Source organism: Calonectris borealis, chromosome 4, assembly GCF_964195595.1.
Source record: "Calonectris borealis chromosome 4, bCalBor7.hap1.2, whole genome shotgun sequence".
NCBI classification, from domain to species: domain Eukaryota; kingdom Metazoa; phylum Chordata; class Aves; order Procellariiformes; family Procellariidae; genus Calonectris; species Calonectris borealis.
Window position 1 is genome coordinate 74,706,541 of NC_134315.1, and position 13,206 is coordinate 74,719,746.

The window sequence follows — 13,206 nt, forward strand, 5'->3', positions numbered from 1 at the left end:
AAATCATCCGCTGATCACATTGTCTTTCAATAAGAAGAGCTAGGCTTTCACATCTCATTATACCTATACCGATACATATATACATACTTTATTTTTGGTTTCATTATTTGAAAAGTTTATAAATGTTCTTTTATATTTTATAATCATTTTATACCATGATATTATAATTACAACCTGTGAATTATAGATGTAATTATGTTGCAATTACTGTAATGAAAACAGCAACGGCAGTGCAGAACGGGTTTAGGACAACTTGGTAAAAGCAACTGAAAACAAACAAAGAAAAGAGGCAAAGAGGATCATTTTATGCCACCAGTGAAACCGTAGTAATATACTATCTTTTCAAGCTAACAAAGGAATTTTTCAATATTGAAGAGTCTATAGAAATAAACAAAATCTCCAAAAAAGTGACTGGGGATGGTCCTGAAAGCTAATAGCTAATTAAACAGATGCTGTTTAAAATAAGACTGCTGTGCAAGGCACAAGACTGGGATTCAGGCAGTCAATGAATGTCTACTCTCTTTTTTTTGGTCACCTATTCTCTCTAACAGTTTATTACATGTTCTGCTGTGTCGATAACAATGTTTGCTGTTGCCATGTCCAAATTTACTGTGAACCCTTCAGTCTCATTATACAATTGATGATGGAAGGCTAATTCTTAATCTTGGTGAGCTGTATTCTTGACGGCTATGTCCTGGTTGCCAAGGCAGGGTTTATCGAGCCCTATTCATCAAAATCCCATGCATGAAGGCCGCAGAGTCATGCAGAGGGAAAAAATAATGCACAGGGAACTGCAAAGCTTACCCGTGAGCTCCCTACTTAGACCTGAGGGAGACCTGTGGATGGAGTAACTTGCTCAGCTTTCAGACAGACTGTGTCCTCAAAGTAATTTGTTTAATTTGTGCATTGTGCATTTGTACCCTTCCGCGTGAATTCTCGTTTTATAGTGCGCAAACTATCGGTCACATTGGTGCCTAGCATGTTAGAGATACCTTCGTTTTTGAAGTAGCTTATGTACAGCAGCTTAGAAGTTATTGTCCTAATTTGCAGTCCAGTAACTCTTTCACAGTAAACAAACGCATAACTGCCGGTCCTGGATTCTTGAGTATACTTGTTTCAGCTGAGGAAACTGATTTAATCCCTCCAGCTCTAAGGGAGATTTCTCATACCATATGCCTTTATTTGTCCACTAGGAATTTAAATCCCTCAGCTTAATCTGAGGCTGTCGTATGGTTGAAACCAGGCTGGGAGGGGTTCTCTCCTGGAATAAAATGATTACACTAGATATTTCAACTTTCATGGTTCCCTGATCCACTTCGTAGCTGTGTTGTGTCTAGCTGTGAAGTACAGTTCAGCTAGGGGACGATGTGCCTGGAAATCATGATTCCCATACCTTGTCACACTGCAACACCTGGACTTTCCTGGGGAAGGAGAACCTGTCCCCAGCCTTCTTTCCCCCAAATTCAGTTCAAGATCACTAATTGCACTTAATGAGAAATACTAGAGAAACTACAGTTAGTAAGGGCTTCTCTGTTTACTTCTTATTTCAGAGTCTCAAGCTTTGTCATGACATCGTCCACACGATGAGATGTTTTCTACTTTCATCTGTCAGAAATAACCCACAGATTTTGATGTATTAATCTTCATGTGTTCGGCAACAACCAGTCTGTTGATTTATAATATCAAGGCAGATTATTGGCCTGCTTTATTTTTTTTTTTTTCCTTTCCCCTGTTATGTTAGACAGCCTGGAATGCCATCTGCTACTGGGATTCTTATCCCTTAAACTAAATGTGTAATTCAAGTATACAATACAGTATTGTACTTCTGTCTTTTTAAACTGAACAGCTGTTGGGTACAAAAGATATACTCCAACAGTGTTGTTTTAAGTATGTTATCCATTAAATATCAATGAAGCCATGCATTGTTTAGCACCATTATTAAAGATGAGATTTTTCTCCAAGTAATCACACTCTGGGAAATAAACAATCTGCAGCACATTCGATAGCATCCAAACCAAGGTGTGGAATTTCATTAGGCTGTGGGGTGTATCTAATGTTCTCATTTATCAAAGCTTACAGAACAAAGAGGTTCGTTCACTTGAAATAGGACGTTTCTGTACTTAAAATAGAAATACTAAGGAAAAATGTGAAATTATTCAGGCTAAAGAGGGAAGTGGAACTACTGCAATACAAACTTTTGAATGAATTAAGTAAGTAATGAGTAAAGAACATCTTCCATCTTTATTTGTTGTAATTAATTCTTGAGAGAAATTCTTAGTTGGCTGGAGGATTTGAGCAAATTGCATCCACTTTTTTTGTACTTAAAGGAAATGTTTTAAATGAGAATAACTTTTGATACCACAGATGTTTCATGTAGGTTAAAAAAAAATCAGAAGTTCAAATCAAACAAACAAACAAAAATGCTCTTTAGTTTTGCTTAACATATGTTAGTCACTTTGAACCTGGGCAGGATTTTAGGAGTATCAGTACAATAAGAACCTAATGGAAACATACCACTATACACTGTGTCATATGTAACGTGTGGGTATATGTCATGCCTTGTTAGCATATCAGGTCTTAGGTTCCAGAAAGAATATCTGGAAAATTTTGTGAGACAGTGTTAATCATAGAGAGCTGCGTATTAATCTTCTGGACAAACAAATCTGACTCACTAGAAGCTGTACCCCCAGTAGAGAGAAGAATGGGAGGTCTCTGGGAGAGGAAGCTCCATTAATCAGCATCTACGGTTAGTTTACAAATTCGTTTGTCAGAAAATAAATCTGGGAGCTGCTCCTTTGCAAGAAACAAAAACTTGAAGGACTACTTAAACTCTTATTAAATACATATTGGAAATAAAATATATAAATTGTCTTTGGAGCCAAGATTAGAAGCAAAAGTGTCTCTTGTGCCACATGCTCTAATCAATACAGTACAGAATCTTGCTCTGTCTCTGTGGCAAAATATGTGATTTTTTTTTTTTTTTTAAATAGAATTTAGGAACTAGAGAAATACCCTTCACCCTGTCTTTCACATACAGCAGGGGAGCTGTAGTATTCTCCTGAGATGTAGTTTTGAGCTCTTTCAGGCTGAAGAAGCCATTGAATATACCTTTGGCGTGCTGGCTTAGGGATTCAGCACCTGAACTGCCATTTAAAAACTAGGGCATTGCTACAGCTTCCCCCTTCAGATATGTTTTTGAATGTAAGTAGCCTATGACTCCTGTTCCTGATGTAATTACTCCTGTTTGTTAAGCGACTTTGAGATGGCAGGAATATTTCTCATTTTAGAAAATAAGCACAAGTGTTTTCCTTCATTAACTACATGGAGACAATTCTCAACACAGATGGAAGAAAATATTTGCTGCTCAAGAAAAAATTCTTAAGTGAAAGCGTATAGGCATCCATAGATACCAACTTAAATGGTTTTTGCAGGTTTTGAGAACTGGGCTCCTGGAGTTAGTTTCCCCAATTCTATCTAAGCTCCTTGTTAGGGACCTTAATTCATACAGGAATCTGAGAGATTATAGTCCAATTCTTCAAAGGTATTTAGGTATCTGAATCCTACTGCTTCAGTGAGAGTTAGGTACTGAAGTACCTTTAAAGATCTGAGCCTAAATGACTCTCCAACGCGATACAGAAATTCGTCTGTACAGCAGGAAATTAAACTGAGTTCTCCGGGGGCTCCTGCTGTGTAACCCCAGGATCTTCCCTCTCGTTGTCCCTGCACAGCTCTGAGATTAACTCCCTCTGATATCTGTGCGATTAATCAGCTCTAGATATGTAAGAAGTTATTACTGTTTGTATTATAAAAAAACAAAACAAAACAAAACATGGCACTTTTGGATACCAAACATTGTTCCTCAAATTGAAAAAAGCGCAGGGTAAAAACTAGTCTGTGTCTGTGAGAGTTTAGGTCATGATTTTCAAGTGCTCTAATGGAGTTAGACACTTATCTTTGACTGAATTTCAATGAGATTTGAAGAGCTAGCAGAAACCCTTAAGTTTCTTCAAAATCCCCATTTCAAAATCTTAAAAACAAAATACAGCAGCTGGGAGTAAAACCTGACAGAGGTTTGGGAGGTGGTACTGGGCAACACCAACGTGAAGACATTTTTTCGTAGTGTAGCTGAGACAAATCCATTAGAAATAATTAGAAATTCACAATTATCGATTTCATTTTGCAATGCCCATGAAGACTTGAATACGCAGCTGTGCTTAATCTCTCATTTGTGGTGCTATAGTGTCCCAGTCCCATGCCACAGGAGGGAGTGGGAACCTTGTTGCCGATTGAAATGATGGAAGACTCCGAACCTTAGTCCAGGAATAATTCCCTTGGGAACAGGAAAACATCTGTTTGAGGAGAGAATCAAGAACGGCGGCATTAACTATTTGATGCTGCCTCGATTTCTGTTTTGGCGTATCCAAATGAAAACAGCATTGCTCCAGAGGTAGGAGCAGAGAAGAGAAACGGTTTTGCATATACTCGGGGCTTCAGAGTAAAGATTACTCTGGAAAAACTCCTTTCTTGTTTTTTTTTTTTGTTTTTTTTTTGTTTGTTTGTTTGTTAAAACAACCTTGCCCTGCACCTCACAGGCAGCTGCCCAGTGGAGCTGGCCACCAGAGCCATTTATAAAGTACGCTCGGCAGCGGTGGGGCCTCGCTCCCGAGTCCCGCTCGCTGTTTGCTTTCAAGAGTGAATTTTGTGGGGCTGGGAAGCTGGCGCTGCCGAGCTGCACCCGCCCCTCGCGCTGCTGCAGCGGCGGGACCTGCAGCCGGCTTTGGGCACCGGGGTGAACTGTCTGGTTTCGACTTTTCATGCAGCCATGCTGACGAAACGAGCGTGTCCTGGGGGCCTGGAGCGTGGTTTTGGGGGTGACATGAGTCAGGCTGCACTGCTGAACGGAGACTGCGCCAGGCAGGGAGGTGGACGGGGATAATCCGGGGTTTCTGGCTTTAACAGCAGGTCAGGAATTAGGTGATTTGCTGGAGAATGTCATTAGAGACAACCCAGGCAGTCTGGGTGTAATAAACAACAAAGCCTTAAATCCAGAGGACCCCATTAACACTCAATGTGTCTTTAAAAGTATTAAGGCCTAACAACACCACAGACTACTTTGTATTTTAGCTGTAAGATGCTCAGGAGTATTAGGCCTAAAGCCAGCATGAGAATCTGCCATGTGCTAAAGATTATCCGACTGTTTGTAACGTTCAACCGCTCCTTCCTAGCCTGTTTCCCCTTAGATATCTCCCATATTATGGTGGCTAATTTTAAAGCAAATACAATAATCGTGACTGTGAAGGCATGTCAGGCTCTTGAAGTTTGGTTTCTTTCTGAAAGGAAGCAAAAAACTAACAATATATAGTCTGCGTAAGACAAAATAATAGATTATTATTGACTGAAACATCTTAATTCTTAAAGTTTAACATCTTTTACTGGAAAACATACATAATACTTTGAAACTTGAAAATATAAATTTAAAAAGAAAATTAAAATGGAAAACATTTCGTTCCCAGAGTGACGAAATGAGATATTTTGACATTTATAGAAATTGCCTACACTTATAAAATGATATTCCTGTAAAACTTACTTGATTTGTGTAGTGTTTAATTTTCCAGAGACATGAGTAGTCTGTCAGCATGTTCCACTGAAATGTCAGGGATTCATATTAAAAATAGTAAATAACATATTTACAAACATAAGCATCTGGAACAAAGCACAAATAATACAATAATAAATGACACCTAATGGTAACTTTCTTGACATTATGTAAAGTAACAGTCGAGTATTGTTTACTGCTCTGTGATTTTACCATGAGATGAAAAACCAATTTTACAATCATCACAATAAACTTTTGGAAGGAAGTTAAACTTTTTAATAACTGGTTGCAAATGACACAAGGAGCTTATTCGCCATGAGCTAAAATATAATATTCATCTTCACAATTGTTAAAGTTTGGCAAGTTACAGGGTAGTCATTTAAATATAATGAGTCCTATCTAGGAAAGAAGCCGAGAATGAAATTATTTTGTATTGTGGACTGGAAGAGTATAATAAAAACAGTAATAATCGCCTTTTCTTGATAAATGAGGTTTCCAGGTTTGTAATATGACTACTCTGGATTTTACAACTTGACAATATAGAGCCTAGGGGTAGTCTTGCATGTCAGGCACAAACAGGACTGCTGAACTTCCCTTCTCTTGGGTCACTCCCTAACTGCTCGCCTCAGTTTCTCAGCGCCGCTTCTGACGCGTGCGGTGCTGGCGGGTGACGTCAGCGGGTGTCTGGGGTGGGTGCAGATGCGGTGCGAGCCGGGGGAGCCGTGAGCAGCCACGTGCAAGCCTGCCTGTGCGCCGCTCGGCTTCGAGCAGAAGGGGTCGGCGAGCACCGAGTGTTCCTCTGAACCCAGGGCCAGGCGGCGGGCGTCCTCCGGCATCTCTGGCTGGTGCTTTCTCACAAGCACCCAAGAAAATACAGCATTCTCCTCCGTGCTGTGGAAAATATAAATCAAAATCAAGAACTTGATTGCATTTGCAAAACTCTTGATTTCTCACTGGAGGTAACTCGTGTCTTCTGTGTAATGCTGGTTACAGCAACGTCTGTGTAGTTCCTTCACGATCCTTCACTTGATAATAATTTGAAGTAATAGTCAAAATAATTTGACATGATGGTGCAAGGCAGCTTTCCAGAGCAGAGAGGGCTAGAAGCTATCTAAAATGCATTTAGTGAGAAGATACCACGTCACTGAGCCTGACATATTTCATTCAAAACACCTCGATGTACTTTCCTCATCCACGGCACAGTTCCTGGGGGGCATTCCGGGAGCTCCTGAAGGAGTCCTTTGGGTACTGCTCTGCCCGTGACTTAAAGAGAGTTTCTGAAGAAAACGAAGAGAATAAATTCTTTGTGAGATAGAAAAGGGGCTATTTTGTTCACACTGCTTTTGAATGGCTGTGGTCAACAAACAATGTTAGTAAACCAGCAATAGGAAAGAGAAGATAGGGGCGTTTGTACATGGCTCACATCTTAGATTCTAAATACATACCCTAAGAGATGAAGGGCCGTAGTGTGTTGGCCTTTTTGCACCCGCCAGGACGCAGTCATATCGCAGCGCCAGGGAGGGAGGGCGGGCGGTGGTTTGGCTGAGTGCATTTCATCTCGCTGTTGCGTGCTGCGTGCCTTCCCCGCTCAGAATAGCAGCAGGGCCAATCTGTGCACGACTAAATTTCTGGGGAGTACTGGAAACACCAAGGTAACTGACGTCACCTTTGTCCGCCCCCTCCTTCCTATTCTTTGTGCCGGGAAGAGGCAGGAGGCACTTAGAAATAGGACTGCGTAGTACGCGTTGTTTCGTAGCTGTTTTTCTGACGAAAGCCCTGCTAGTGACAAAAATCATAAGAATTTCTATTTTTATTTTTTTTCTGATGGTAACTGCTAATGTATTGGTAACCATCTGGAAGGGATTAAGGAAGCTGAATTGTAGGTACAAACCCCTAAAATGTACCAGTTCAGATTTTTTTTGTTATTTTTAAAAAAAAAAAAAAAACGCTTTTCTAATCTATTACTGGTTACAACAATACCAATTCAAAGACCGCTGGGATTATGCATCTTTCAATTTAACTAACTGTGTCGGAATTCAAGGACTACATTTGAAATAACCATGATGTTATATTTAATTAAAGGCATTGCTATTGTGATCCTTAGCACTATGGATTAGTACTAGTCTCTCGGATAAAATGAAGCACACTAATTGTAAGCTGATTTACTGGTTGTCTTCATGCAACTAGATGGCACCGCTATTTACACCAAATGCGGTCAAGTATCCTTTTAATACAGACATGGATTACAGGCATTAAGCACAAGACAACATAATCAGAAAGCACACTAAAACATAACAGAAATCCTGACAAAATCTAAGCCAGCTGTTATGCAGCTACAAATTACTTCTGCGACCTCTCCTAAGAGTTTTAGTGAAATAAATGGAATGATAAAGAACAAGGCAAAAAAAACCCCAAACCACAAAACTTTAGGATAATGACAGAGAGTGAGTGACAAATTAACATATTTTAAGCTATGACAGAGACGTATTTCTGTATGAGTATTTCTTGCTAAGAAAATTGTTTTTGAAAGCCTAATATTAGTGTAAATGCACACATGGTTTGCTAAAACCAAAACCTAAAAAGTTTTGTCTGCTTTGCTCCAAAAGTGCCTCAGATGAAGCCAAATCATGCAAATATGTGATACAGGGTGCAAGTGCTGACATTCAAAGATAAATACTTTTTTTTTTTCTTTCTCATTTTCTCTATCACTTTTGGAAGAGCGTTGAGTGTTCCTGTAATCATTCATACCTGTTCTGATTTTCCATTTCTTCTGTTGCTTGTAAGAAAACCTGAAATCAATGGCTAGCCAAATTTAAGATTGCTAGGTAGAGGAACTTTAGGATTCAGGAAAGCTGGCATGAATTATAGCATGTTTCCACTTGGGTTTTATTCATTTTCTGAAAAGAATGGCAGGCATCTTATAGTGGAGAGGGGATTTAAAAGGTATCGAAAATTTAAAAAAAAAAAAAAGGTTTACAAAAGATGGTACAATAGCTGTACTCAAAATTATCAATATTTATGATCTGATTTTGATCTCATTCTAGTTGGAATCTTGTTAATCGAAGAAAGGTTAATTTTTTTCTACAAAACATGTTATTTTTGTTTTTACAGAAGTATTTACAGAAGTAACTCAAAAGTTAACCTGAATCCTGTCTTACAGTTCTTTATTATTGTTGCTTTTTTTCACCCACTATTTGGATATATCTCAAGTCATTCAAACCTCTTAGAGTAGTAGCTAGCCATGTCTGTTCACTATGCAAGTTAGCGGGATCTTGTGTAACGTTTGAGGATTTTTTTTCTAAAGTATACGTTCAGGTTTTCTAGTAGATTTTTTTAATGTTTTTTTGCAGGTTTTTTGTTTCTTTTTCCTTTTTTTCTTGCCTCTGCTGTGTATCTGATGGTATCAACTGGTGAAAAATATCTCTAAGTGATGATCTGTGGGAGGGTTATTCAATAAAAAAATCTTTAGTGACCAGTTCCTTAGTCAAGAAGAGTAGGGACAGGAAAGGTTGTGTTCTACACTTGGCAGTGTTTTAATAAACTTAGTAATAACTCTGTCTAGGTAAAAAGACGCTTTCCAAGGTCAAGCTATTGGGTTCAATATGCATAATGAAATAATTATCAATGAAGAGGAGGAAGCTGGATCACCAGGCTTAGTGTTTCTCAGCCCATGTAAGACATCAGGCTTAAAATTTAAAAAATTAAAATTAAACAGTCCATAAAAGAAAAACACATTTCCACTAACAAAGGGGTAAGGAAGGGAAGAAGAATAAACTGACAGATAGTTTAGCTTCTTTTCTTTGAATTGAAAGCCTTTCAGTCACACTACAGATGATAAACGTTATGTTTTTCATTGGGTTTTGGCTAGGTGACCGCTGGATTTGAAGGCATGTAAAGCATGCCTCTGAATTATTATTTTTTTGCTTGAGCAATGATGGCACTGAGAGACTGCTGAGGTACACTTCTATGTGTACCTCAAATGTCTCATATTAGTATACCTCATAGGAACAAAATCATTAACATCTGCAAAATGTTTTGACATTTTCTGATTCAGTGATCATAAGTAATATCATTATTTATTGTAGATATAACACATTTTCGCTGTTGGAAGGGTACAACTTTATCTTCAAAACCAATTTTTAAAATACTAGTTTTTATTGGAATAAAACAAAAAAGATAGGAAGGGAAGGTAACCTTCTAGTACTAATTTCCAGTATTGCTACCAGTGTTACTGATTATTTTTATCAATATCTTCCTTGTTTCTGTTTTTTAATATTTTTTTTTTTTTTTTACAAAAATAGTATATAAGTATTTTCCCCTTGCAGAAAGCAAAAAAATGGGTGTTTAGATAACAGGACCTTATTACTGAGAGCAAATCTATTTGGAGGGATAGGTGTACTTCTTCAGATAAAGGAGAAAACATGAAAATATATTTTCTCCCGATGTATGAGACTGAAAATTAGAATGTTTCAAAGATATTGTGGCTAGGCTACTGCCCCGTATCCCTCAGTCAGCATTTCAAGTCAGTCTTGGGTTGACAGAGATCAAGAGCAACTATGACTTTTTTTACTGATTTGATCTGAAAAGACCACCTTAAATCATATGTATGTTAGACAACTTGATTTGTCTCCTGTAGAAGTTATTGTAGTTAGTAGACCTTGTTGTATCCCCATTTTTAATTCCTTTTTTTTCTTTTCATTCTATACTGAAAAGTCCTGAGTAGAGGAGATGTATGTTATACTTGGTTTAGTGAGAGCTATCATGTTCCTGCAATTCATTTAGTTCTAGTAAAAGAACGGATTCTGGCCAGCAGAAAAAAGAAATGTGATGGGTTTTTTTCTGGAAATGCTGTTTGTTCTTTCACTCTATCAAACTCTGAAATCCTACATAATTTCTCAGAAGAGTTGTCCACGTGTTGATTACTACCTTTATTGAAAAGTAACTTATTAGGGCCTTGGGATTCAGCTCTTATGCAACACACATCAAAAAAAAAAATAATCAGTCACTTATACAAAGAGGATTTGTAAATGAGTTGAATTTAAAAATGTCACCTGGATTTCAGAGTTCTTTGGCACTGTACCCTCAGCAGCATCAATGTTTTTGTCCTTTGTTCTTTTTTCTTAAAACAAAGCTTTCTCCTCTCCTCCCTCTGGCTGCAGATGAGCAGCTGCAAACCTGTTCCATTTTTATGCCATTGATCTATTTGTCCCTGCTTTAGGTGCTTTAAGCAGTTAAAAAAATTAACAAATCAATCCAAAGAAACCAAAGGTCATAGCATGCATCGTAGGAATTAAGGAATACCACAGTTCTAACGTTCTCATAGAAATTTTTTCTTTTTTTCTTTCCTATTTTTGTCTAGGCATTCTGGAAAATTTTTTGTTTAGCTACTATTAAAAATAACAAAAAGTCTCTTCATTCAGCATAGAGTGAGTATGGATAGTGCTTCTTCATGGTTCATGATAGTCTATGAGGCACGTATTATTTTCTTTTCAATGAGTCAGCTATTAGGTCTCCTACTGATTAAATACTTTAACCTCTCTACACAAAACTGAACTTTATTAAGGAAGACTGTAAATTACGTTATGATGCAGCACAGTATTTATGCAAAATTTATCTGACATCTGATGGTTCTAGATTAAAAAAGTCCATTTCCTTTCTATTATATTGTTTTCAAAAGTATTTGGAGATAAAAGATCAGGATATTGTGAAATCTGTCAAATAAAATAAAGTTGATAGAATGCTTACCATTTTTGATGTGTTAATATGTTCTTACCTATACATAGCTCTGACACAGCTTCAAGATGGGGAGATAATCGTGTCAGCAGCATAAACAGGAATTAGTGATGCCTCTAAACATGGTAATGGATTCTCAATAATGGGTGCACAATGCGGCAGCTAGTCAAGGATAAATTAATATGGTTTTAATTTTCAGTAAAAGAGAAAAAAATCCTGCCTCAAGTGTTCTATGCAATAAATGATAACTGTATAGAAATATACAATATAGTTGAACTTCAGTAGAGGTTTTTGAGTATATACTTGTCTTTTTTTTGTATGGGCCACCTGTAGTATTAGATACCTCAAAAGGATGTGCAGTGTACAGAATTATTGGTGTTCCTCATCAAACCCTTTGGAGGTGTAGGTATTTTTCTACTTTCTGCGATGCAGAAGCTGAAGTCTTATTATCCTGCACTAAAAGCCTCAGGGAGAGATTCCATTTTGAAAGAACCACCTCCTTCTAGTAACTCAATCTCCAACAAGATCCGTACAAAAGATAAATTGTCAGATAATCAGAGATGCTTCTTTTGTGAAATTCCACAAGAACAGTGGGCAAATAATCCACTGGAAGATAAAACACCTATTACCAGCACAAAGTGTAAGTCCCTCTAAGCAAGGTTTTGCCTGTGTGAATGACCGATACCATCTGGAAGCAGAAGATTGACAAGCTAGAAGGCAGTTAAAGATAACAACAGGGCACCTGAGAATCACTGTGAGGGAATTTATCACTGTCACAGTGTGTGATAAGTAGCACACTGCAAGTGTTTGGGTTTTTTTATTCTCATACATTTTAAGTCTCCAAACTGGTTTCATGTGCAGCTGGTGCAACGGAGAGGAATGGATGTTTTTCTCACAGTGCAGTCCTACTGATTTCAAACATATCTAATTAGTGCGGCTTCACAGAAATTGGTATCATTACTATTGTCTAAGCCATAGAAAAGAGAGATTATCATTTAAAACATGCAGGCTCTTTGCAGTCAAACTTCATTTTGACACATTCTTGCTAACTTCCAATACAGGCAGTATATTTTATTTCTAGTTGATCTTCATTTTCGCTAAAGTAGCTGTATTATTTGTATTTCTTTTATGTTAAGATTTATGTTAAAATTTTAACATAGAGAAAGAATGCAAAAGAATTAAGAAGCATGGTCACCATCTATTTATGTGAAAATATACAACAAAATGTGAGGCACTGCAGGTGAAATCCACCCATATGCAAAAAACTGATTCATGATCTGTGTGTTCATTTAATCCCACCTCAGTTCTCAAAATAGAGCATGGTGGGAGTTGTGATACATGAAGTGGCAGATTGAAGATATGGCTGTGAACAAATTGTGAACTCTATGCTGCCTGGTGAATCCTGTTTTGTTTCGGGTTTTCTATTCTGTATCTCCATCTCGAGTTTAAGTGTTGCCTTGATATCATATTATAATTTCTTTTGTGGATTAAATTGTATTCTATTTAGTAACATTATTCAATTCATGCTTAGTGAAAAATATGTCTGGGAATGCAAGATAAAGTTCCGAAGAGTCATAAATGTTAAGGTACTCTCCCCTGTGGGGTTACTTCTTTTGTATTAGCAGGTTCATTGATGTGAATGGTTTCTTGGGTTGGTGCTGAAGGAACACAGTTAGAAAAAAAATTCCCTAAATGCGCCCTTCAGCTAAAACATGATAACAACTAGCTGTCTTAAAGGAAACCTAATTCTTAAGGAAGGCAATGCTTGCAATTTTTTTATTAATTTTTTCTTTTTTTTTTTTTTTTTTTAAGACAGTGACTGTGGACCCTGATGGCCATAAGCCTTAGAGCTGGGGCAAGAAAAGACTGTTGAGAAA